Source organism: Dipodomys spectabilis, unplaced genomic scaffold (assembly GCF_019054845.1).
Source record: "Dipodomys spectabilis isolate Male_0828 unplaced genomic scaffold, ASM1905484v1 ptg000196l, whole genome shotgun sequence".
Classification (NCBI taxonomy): Eukaryota; Metazoa; Chordata; class Mammalia; order Rodentia; family Heteromyidae; genus Dipodomys; species Dipodomys spectabilis.
This window is the reverse complement of record NW_024870873.1, coordinates 484,884-494,157: the sequence shown is the minus strand read 5'-3', so window position 1 is coordinate 494,157 and position 9,274 is coordinate 484,884. Positions and strand designations below refer to the sequence as shown.

At 35.9% G+C, this 9,274-nt stretch overlaps 1 non-coding gene and 1 pseudogene across 1 annotated transcript; one reads left to right on the top strand and one right to left on the bottom strand.

Annotated features, from left to right (window-relative positions):
• Window positions 1-480: 480 nt before the first annotated feature.
• On the top strand, window positions 481-589 carry LOC122121737. Its single transcript, XR_006150034.1, has one exon. It is a non-coding gene; the product is annotated as a U6 spliceosomal RNA (small nuclear RNA).
• A 1,741-nt stretch (window positions 590-2,330) lies between these two features.
• Window positions 2,331-4,428, bottom strand: LOC122121732 (annotated as a pseudogene).
• Between the last annotated feature and the right edge of the window lie 4,846 nt (window positions 4,429-9,274).

The window sequence follows — 9,274 nt, the reverse complement described above, 5'->3', positions numbered from 1 at the left end:
AACTTTTAACTAACCTTAACACTTGCTGCAGTGTTCATTATGACAGGTGCCTTGTATAGAATAATTGAATTCCTCCTCCTCCACATTTCTTGAACAACAAATATCTGGAATTATTTTGTTTTTGACATGTCAATCTTGATTTTATTCTTAAATGTGTGCTTATGTAAGAAATATATGGTTCTAAAATGTCATGACAATTTGAACTTACTTTTTGTTGAATCGTCTAGTTTAATAAAATCCAACTGCAGTTTTTTTTGGGGGGGTCTGGTAGTGGACCCTGAACTCTGGGCCTGGGTGCTGTCCCTCAGCTCCTCAGCTCAAAGCTAGCACTCTACCACTTCAGCCACAGTGCTGGCTTTTTTCTTTTTGCTTATGTGGTGCTGAGGAATCGAACCCAGGGCCTCATGTATCTAAGGCAAGCGCTCTACCACTGAGCCACCTTCTCAGCCCCCCAATTGCACTTTTGATATAAAAAATATTTTGTGCTCGATTCAGCCACACATACACTAACATTGGAACGATACAGAGAAGATTTGCATGGCACCTGTGCAAGGACGACATGCAAATTCGTGGAGCGTTCCATATTTTTACAACAACAGATGCTGGAGGGGATGTGTCCACAAGGGAACCATACAGCATTCTTGGTGGGAGTGTAATCTTCTTCAACCACTTTGGAAAGCATTATGGAGGTTCCTCAAAAGATTCCACATAAAGCTCCCCTTTGACCCAGCAGTCCCACTTTTGGGGATTTACCTAAATGATCACAAACAAGACCGTACTAAAACTACCAGCACAACTATGTTTATTGCAGCATTATTTATCATAGCTAAGATACGGAACCAGCCCAGCTGTCACCACTACATGAATGGATCAAGAAAATGTGGTGTATATACACAAGGGAATTCTATGCCTCCATCAGAAAGAATGACATTGCCCCATATGTTAGGAAATGGAAAGACTTGGAAAAAAAATTATTAAGTGAAGAAAGCCAAGTCCAAAGAAACAGGTCCCATGGTTTCCCTTATTTTCAATAACGAATATATGTCTGGGGTAAGCAGACAAGGTCAAAAGCTATGTGCATATGAACAGATATGATGATGTTAAGGGAATTGAACCCCATGATAGGGAAACAAGTAGTTTTTTGTTTCTTGCTATTGTTTCTAACGTACTTATAATGTGCGATGTGAATTTTTGTTTCTTTGTATGTTCCTCCCCCACGCTATAACCCTTGTTTTCTCTGTATTTGAAGTTGGTGCACCTGCCTCTTGTATGTACGCTTCTCTAATTTGGGGAGGGGAAGGGAAAAAATGCATGCATGCAAATGCATGTGCATGCATGTGTGTTGGCCTGCTCAGAGTTTGAAATCAGGGCTTAAAGGCCTTGCTAGGCCTTTCCTCTCTAGGTTGGTGAGGTACTATATGAGCTATATTTTATTTCCTGAGTCTTTGCTAGTTCATTAAATTTTTTAAAGAATACTTTTTATTATCTTACCACAAAAGCATTCAACCAAAAAAATAAAGCTAATAGAAATTTTGAATAAAACATTTAGAAGAGTTTTAAAACAGTGCAGTAAATAATATTACGATGTTTTGGCATAATTGCAAACATTTTAACACTTTCACATTCTCTTTGGAACCAGGTTTACTATTAAATAAAGATGGCAGATGAAGAGTAATACAACCTAAAAAATCCTTTAGTTATATGGCTGAGAATGAAAACAGCTCAAATACATTTTGCTTTGCAAGTTAAGTCTCTCAACGAGCAATCTCATCCATTGGGGCATCTGGTTCTGTTAATGACCACATTGGCCAGTGACAAGTCCCCTAATGTAGCACGCCAACATTTTCATTTGACAGAAATGAAGGGAATAGTGCAGAACAGAACTTAAAATTTCAAGCAAGTGTCCATTTGGGCAATTTGATCTGCATCAAGATTAAAACATTGAATTACCAAATTCTGTTCTACATAAGTGAATTTGGGATATTTTACTCATTCCTTACCATGTCTTACCATAAATTAGAAATTCAAGGCCCTAAATACCTTCAATTATATAGCTATAGATCTGTATCAGGAAGAGAGGAATTGGCTTGAAAACCTAAATAAGTAAATTACTTACTTAGATTTAATTTTCCTCTTGGCTTCTGATGGGCAAGAGATATTTGAAGCCTAAAAGTTTAACAGTTCTCAAAAGACAAGTGAGCCTGTTTCTGTAGAAATTATCTTGATCAATGCTCGAATACAGGAAGTAAGTAATTTCTACTTACAGTTATAATGGTTCATAATAAAGAACCCGAGTGCTATTCAGTATTATCTAGGCACTTTTCTCTTTCTGGGAAGTTTAGATGGTTTCCAGGGAATGTATTCTGACTTTCTAACTCAAGGTACAAAGTTTGGTGGGGATACATGAGTCAATTGTTTATTTTGATGTTAGCTAATGTCAAATGATGAACTATCTGAACTTTGCCACGTCACCATCAGTTTTATCATTAAAATTGGCTTTAACTATTAAAATTGTATACAAGGAAATTAGGGGTGTTGCAGTACTTGGTTGCAAAAAATTTGCCATCTGGTGTTGGGTCAGAAAATGCTATTTCGTTAGTGCTGAGAAAACAGCCAAACATGAAGCAATTCCTGACAGTGTCTACCAGTCGTCTTGCAATGTGCTTTCTTCTTTTCAGTCTGAAAACTCAGATTCTGCTTATCCCACAGACTGCAGGTTCTGATGCATTTGAACACTGCCAAGCTCTAGAACTTTCTTTAGAGTTTGAAGATTCTGGGCCAGATGGTTCAGACAAGACTCGGAAGGCCTGTTTGATAGGTTCTGCAATTAAACAGCCAACTACTCTCTTTTCATCAGATACAAAGAGAAAAGTTTTAGTTTTGTTTGAACATTTGGGAATGACTTGCTGGAAACCCAACTCATGATCCACAAGTTCTTTTACATCTTCTACCTTTCTCAGAGCGTAACTTGGATCATGAGGCAGGATCAACACAATCTTTCCATCCCAAAACTCCGCAACCACTCTCTCTTTTTTCCAGCCCACATACTTAACTCCCTCCAGGAATCTCTGGTGGTATTGGGCATGTTGCAGTTCATCTTCAGGGTTGGCAGCAGAATAGATCATGCCACAAGATTTATATATAGTAGTCCCAAAATGTTTTTGACCTGCATCAATGATGAGCTGGTCTTTTGTTTCTTTATTTGTATCTCTCATGTTCATATTTTTCTGAGCCTGCTTCAAGAAGTTAGTACCACTCATGGATCCCAAAGAAATCTGTTCTTCAGCTGTAGATCTTTTTGCATTGACTGAAGACACATTGAAGATGGGGTAGACAGTGGACTCAGGAGAAATTGTCATGTTTTCAACAGAATTCTCTGAAGGAAAATTGTTATCTTTATCAAGTTTATATTCCTTTGAAGAAACTACTGCACCAAATGAATCTTTTATTAATTCTTCTTTGTTTCTACTTCTTGAATGTTGTAGTTCAACATTCTTTTCTAGTAATGAGCATTTTGACATTTGATTCTCCACAAAAGTTTTTCTCTTACATATAACCTCTGAATCAGAATCTCCAGTTGTTTCTGGTTTATTTTTGTATGTGACTCCTAGTGATGGTGTATCTTCTGGTGACAATGTTTTAAGAGACATTTTTTTCCTACTAATAAAAAATGCGGCTCCACCTTGGAGTGTAACCTGTGGTTTTACCTTTTGGCTTAGAACCCGAGGAGTATTTGGATTACTTTCAGCTAGGTAACAATTATATTCTTTCTTTACAACAGGTTTATTTGACATTTGATTTTGCTTGGAATTTCTAGAATCTGTTGACACTTCCTTGATGTGTGTATAACTGCATTGACACTTAACAGTTAAACTTTTTCATATATTTTTGGTCTTCTTTTTGATAGAGACTGGTTTTCCCTGCAATTTTTCAGTTATAATGGGAATAAGTTTATCTTCACCATTAGTCTGCAGACAAGATCTACTATCTCTTATCAGCTTTCTCTCCAGAGGATTGAGGTACAATTTATCTTTGTTGTAAAAAGATATAGTAGGCATAGTAGATTTAAATGGTGAGCTGTGATCTACAGATGGCAATCTGTTTTTTGTAGTTGTTTTGTGTGGACTTGAAATCAAATGGTCTTGAGGAAAGCAGTGTTCTCTGACTTCTTTTTTATCACCGTTCTGACAAGTGTACTTTTTTGTAGGTGATGGAAATAGACTTTCAGTGAGGTTCAAAATTAATTCCTGTGATGATATTTCTGATAACAGGCTGTCACAGTTCAAAAAATTCTGCTTCTTCTTTCTTGGGGTGAACACTGCCATCTTCTTAACTGAACTCCTCGGGTCAGAGACTGTGGTTCCCCGCGGCTTCTACTTGCAGCCCGGGCCCGGCAGCCGCTCTGTGCAGCCCGGACCCCTCAGACCTCTCCTCAGCGTCATTAAAAATTTTGAAAAATAATTTCATGAATTTTTTTTGTCCTGATTGACCTCCAATGGTTATCCACAGATCCCAGGCTCCTGAGTAGCTATCCCGAGTAGATAAGATTACAGGTGTGACTAACCAATACAAGGTTTTCAGAATAATTTTAAAAGTAGAAGAAAATTTACTTCATGGGGACCTGTTTTATTATCTCTTACTTTTAAAGCATTTTGGGTTGATTAAATGTGAATTTATTTCATTTTTGGATTCTTAAAAGACAGTAAGTGATGATATTTAAAAGTTTTGGTACTTTTTAAAAAAGGAAACTGGAACTGTGGGACAGAAGAAATTTGCCTCTCTTTGGACCTCAATTTAGAAGCTCAGCTCTGTGCATGATAACCCAATGTCACCAACACAGTCTGTGATGAAGACAAAATTTGACAGAAAACAATCACCATGAGCAATATTTACTATGCTATTATTTCTTGGACAATATGAATATTGAATTGAGAGAGTAAGAGAATGGAAAGAATTTACCTACCTTTTGTGTATTGCTGAATGACTTTTGGAAACTTTGACTCATTTCCTTCCTCACTGTGTGTCTTTGGGCCATGCCCTTAGTGCCTTTAATTACAATTTTTCCCAACACTAAAATGGTAATAACATTAGCTTTATAGCAAATGTTATCTTAAGAATTAAGAGAAATAAAACGTAAAATACTTAACATAAACTTCTATGAATGAGCTTTGAGTTTAGCCAGAAGTTTTTTTTAAATACCTAATAGAATGTCATAAGTATTACAGAAACCATTACATGTAGTGAGCAATGTTATCTATTGATCATGCTCTGTTTCCAAGGAAGCCAGGTAGATAACTTCTCATGCTGTAAATCAAACTGGTTATCTTCAGTCTTGTTAGTGTAAAAATATGAGGGACATAATAATGAAGGAATGTTGTAGACTGAGATGAAGTCCAAAAGAAAATGTACAAAACTGATAACACATAAAAGTATCTGAGCAGTATATTGTGTTTTACACCATTTAAGTTACATCACAAAGATAAGGCAGACCTAGAAGAATGAATTGTCTTTTTGATATTCTATCATAGGTCTTTCCTTGTAGAGGCATCATCAGATGAAAGGAACTGTATTTTTTTTTGTTTGTTCCTTCCATTTATTCTTCAGTTTGAAATCTGAACTACATGAAACAGAAAGAAACCAAGGGAAATTAGTCACGCAGGCTTTGGAAAGAAAAATCAACATAAAATAAAATACATAGCCTTGTATAAGGTCTAACTAAATTGAGTTATATAGTCTCAAAGCATTAACAGAAAATTATTTAAGCAATATCATGTTATTGAAAACTGAAAAAGTTAGGAGTAGCTTAATTTTTTCTTTTCTACTACCTTGAATTAATGATTGATTTTGTATAGAGAGATTAAAGATGAGATTAACAAGAAACTTGATTAAAAATGGACAAAATTTCTGAATAGACATGTTTTCCAAAAAGCCCTGAAAATCACCAGTGTGTTTACAAAGTTGTGTTTAATACAACTTTTATGCTGGCTTAATGTTTTGTAAACAAAAGTCATTAGAGAAATGCAATTCAAAATTACTATGATACTACTTTATAACTATTATAACTCTTATCAAAAAAATCAAAGGAACCAGGTGTGGTGGTAAAGGCTTATAATTCAAAGATTTTAGGAGGTTGGAGTAAAAGGATTTGGGTCTGAGGTCATCTTGGGTACTGCACACAGTAAAAACCTGCCCTCTAAAAAAACTCAAAAGGTAATAATGTTGGCTGGTGAGAGTGTGGAGAAAAGGAAATTTTTTACACTCGGTCAAAATACAGGTTAGTACTCTCCTTGTAGAAAGTAGTATGCAGTTTTCTAAAGAAATCCAAAGTTGAAATATCATCTGACCCACCAATCATGTGATTATTTCTCTCTGGGTAACTCGTAAATATATCTGTAGTTCATTATTATTCACATTATTCACAACAACAGCCAAGATATAAATCGAAGTTCAGTGTTCAACTACAGACTAATAAACAACTGTGGTGCATGCAAAAATATATTTTTCTGTTTCATCCTTAAAATAGCAAGAGACTTCTCCCATTAGCCACAACTTATAATGACCTGAAAGATGTATTCTGAATGAGGAAAAATGTTGTCTTCTGATTTTTGTAAACACACACACACACACACACACACACACACACACACACACACACCAACCTCATACATTGAGGGAGAAAATTTTTTTAATTTTAATTTTAATTTTTTGTGAACATACTGTACAGAGAGGTTACAATTACATGGGCAAGATAATGAGTACATTTCTTATCAAGCATTTCAGCCTCCTCCTTTGTTTACCCTTCACATCCCTTCCCATCCTCCCCCTGCTCCCCCACTCCATCTTCCCACCCCCCCCCCCACCAAAGTTGTAAAGTTCTTTTTGACATGACAACTTTTATTTCTCATTGTTGTAATGGGTCCACAGTTATCCTTACATGACTTGTTTTTCCCCTTCTCCTCCACAAATTGTACCGACATCAAATATAGTGAAAGAAGGGGTTATACTGTGGGGGAGGGACATACAAAGCAACAAAGAAATAATCTTATAAACGCGTTAGAAACAAATGCATGAAAGAAAAAAAAACATTTAAGTACATATCTAAGGGTTCATTTCCCTAATATCACATTATCTGACCTTTTCTGCTTGACTCAGACATATACTAGATATTGCAAATAAGGGAAACCATGGGACCTATGTTTCTTTGGGCCTGGCTTACTTCACTTAATATAATTTTTTCCAAGCCTTTCCATTTCCTAACAAATGGGGCAATGTCATTCTCTCTGATGGAGGCATAGCATTCCATTGTGTATATATACCACATTTTCTTGATCCATTCATCTACTGAGGGGCATCTGGGTTGGTTCCATATCTTAGCTATGGTAAATAATACTGCAATAAACATAGTTGTGCTGGTAGCTTTAGTGTGGTCTTGTTTGTAAACATTTGGGTAAATGCCCAAAAGTGGGATTGCTGGGTCATAGGGGAGCTCTATGTGAAGTCTTTTCAGGAACCTCCATACTGCTTTCCAAAGTGGTTGAGCAAGTTTACACTCAGAGGGAGAAAATTTTTGAAAAGTAAAGCAAAGTGGAATTGCTGGGGCATTTAGGTAACAATGTATAAGACAAGAGATATACAGGTTGAACAGGCATAGAGTTGTAATGTACAGCATGAGGATACAGGGGACAACACTGGCCTTACATAGGAATGAAGCTAAATAAGTAGGAGTTGTTCTTCCTAGTAGGGGTTGCGCTTTTGGATGCTCTTCCTCCAGTAATGGATAAGATGAGCATAATTCTTTAAATATACCTGCCTGTTTGCAGAAATAATAACAAACAATATAGCAATAATGTTGTATGCTCAACATAGGACATGAGATTATCCTTGGTATAAACTAATTATTACAAATAAGGGAAACCGTGGGACCTATGTTTCTTTAAGTCTGGCTTACTTCACTTAATATAATTTTTCCAAGAACTTCCATTTCCTTACAAATGAGGTGGTATCATTCTTTCTGATGGAAGCATAGTATTCCGTGTGTGTGTGTGTGTGTGTGTGTGTGTGTGTGTGTGTGTGTGTGTGTGGTTTTCTTGATCCATTCATCTACTGAGGGTCATCTGGATGGATTCCATATCTTAGCTATGGTAAATAATACTGTGATAAACATAATTTTGCTGGTAGCTTTAGTGTGGCCTTGCTTGTGGCCACCTGGTTAAATGCCCAGAAGTGGGATTACTGAGTAATAGGGGAGCATTATTGTGTACATCAAGGATAATCTTAGTAGATGAGCAGAATAGCCCTATAGCTATGTACATATGATTGTATAAGGTGATTCTAAGTGAAATGTACTCCAAGACATGTTCTTTGTTGTTGTTGTTCTTAATGTACTGCATGATTTCTTTTTATCCTTTTGTGTTTTCCCCACCTATGTTTTATCCCCTGTAGTCACTGTATTTGATTTTGATACCCTGGTTATTATAAATATGTTAATCTGAACTAGGGAAGGGAAAGGGAAAAATGGTGAGGCAAAGGACAAAGGGGGAACCTATGCAACAGTGATACACAGAAGACAATATGTTGGAAATAATCTTGGAGGGGCTGTTGGGAGGGAAGAGGGAGAAAAATGGGGGAAGGGATAACAAATTAGAAAAGAAATGAATTCATTACCTTACTTAAGTAAGTATAACCCCTCTGTACATTACCTTGACAGTAAAATTTAAATAAAAAGTAAAATAAAGAAGGTATGGGAAGGGGAAACAAAGGAGGAGGCAACAATGCTTAATAAGAAATGTATTCATTATTTTGCCCATGTAATTGTAACCCCTCTGTAAGGTATTTTCACAATAAAAGTAAAATAAAATAAAATACATGAGAGCAGCAATACAGGATATGGGACTGGGAAAAATACTCTACAAAGAGTAGAACAGCTGTGGAGAGCAATAATTTTACTTTAACATAGGAAGTAATTAACTAGCATACAGATTTTCAGCCTCATGTCATTCACTAAAAAGGGAAAACAAAATACACAATCAGCAAACCAGTAGAGATAAAATAGAAAACTAAACAATAAGGATGAAGAGATGGCTTGGACCAAAATAACAAATGACACAATTAGGAAACAAATAACAAGCTGGTAAGTTTTAAAAAAAATTACCCATAATTCTATTAATTGTTGTTTACATCACAATTTGTTAGAACTATAATTCAAATCACAGTTTAATACTATATCATTTTAATAATAGGTTACTTATTATTGATTTCTTAATGTTGAATGTTT